This window comes from Lycium ferocissimum, chromosome 2, assembly GCF_029784015.1.
Source record: "Lycium ferocissimum isolate CSIRO_LF1 chromosome 2, AGI_CSIRO_Lferr_CH_V1, whole genome shotgun sequence".
In the NCBI taxonomy this organism is placed as follows: Eukaryota; Viridiplantae; Streptophyta; class Magnoliopsida; order Solanales; family Solanaceae; genus Lycium; species Lycium ferocissimum.
In genome coordinates, this window is record NC_081343.1 from 11,865,794 (window position 1) to 11,866,800 (window position 1,007).

The 1,007-nt window shown below is 39.8% G+C and overlaps 1 non-coding gene across 1 annotated transcript; it reads left to right on the forward strand.

The window, feature by feature from the left end:
• Window positions 1-250: 250 nt before the first annotated feature.
• LOC132048458 (small nucleolar RNA R71) lies at window positions 251-356 on the forward strand. The gene has a single exon (XR_009412992.1). It is a non-coding gene; the product is annotated as a small nucleolar RNA R71 (small nucleolar RNA).
• Window positions 357-1,007: the final 651 nt, after the last annotated feature.

Sequence of the window (1,007 nt, forward strand, 5' to 3'; positions counted from 1 at the left end):
AAGTTCAGCCAATGTTTGCTGGGTATCTAGATTCTCCTTTACCATATTCTGGATCATGGCACTACCGTAAGGCACAACATTAGCATTGTTTGAGTGCCAAGCCTGATTGTGAGTAGTCAGCATGTCAAGTATGTTGGTCACTCGTCGATAAGATTTGTTCATGAAACAACCATCAGCTACATTGTTAGCAACTGTTTGCGTCACTAGATCCAGCCCTCGGTAGAACTTCTCCATTAATATGTGCTCCGAAAAACCATGATTCGGACTCTTCTATAAATACTCTTTGAATCTCTCCCAAGCTTCATATAATTGTTCCCCTGATCGCTGCTTAAATTCATAGATCTTGTCTCGAATTTCAGCCTTCTTGCTAAAAGGATACCACTTCTTGAGAAAGACCGATGCCATTTCTGCCTATGTGTTAATAGAATTCTGGGGCAGGTTCTCGAACAATGCTCTTGCATCTCCAGCTAAGGAATATTTAAATAACCTCAGCCGAATAGCATCTTGTGGAACGTTGTTTTAGATGTGATTAGCACACATATACACAAAATTTTGCAAATGACGTTGAGGGTCATTCTCGATAGAGTTTCGAAAGTAGCCCTCAAGCTTCAACAACTGGTATAAAGAGGAGTCAATTTTTACGCTTGCAACTCCACATCGAGGATGAATAATAGTAGGTGCATAGTCCTCCTCCGGAATAAGATCAGCGAAAACATTTTCTTTATCTGATTCATTCGCCTGATTATTCAATCGATTCCCCTGGTTACCAGTATATTAGTTTTGCTAATTCAGATTCATGTTCACCTCGTTTACAAGGAATAGCAAAAAAGGTGTGTTGGAATAAGAAAAAGACTTCAATCAAAGCAAATACTATTTAGTAATTTCAAGTCAAACCCGTATTCCCCGGTAACGGCGCCAAAATTTGATACGCTCAAATTACACCTATTAGTGGTATAACGCGGACGTTGTCAAATATAGTAACCCAACTAGGTTGGGGTCGAATCCCA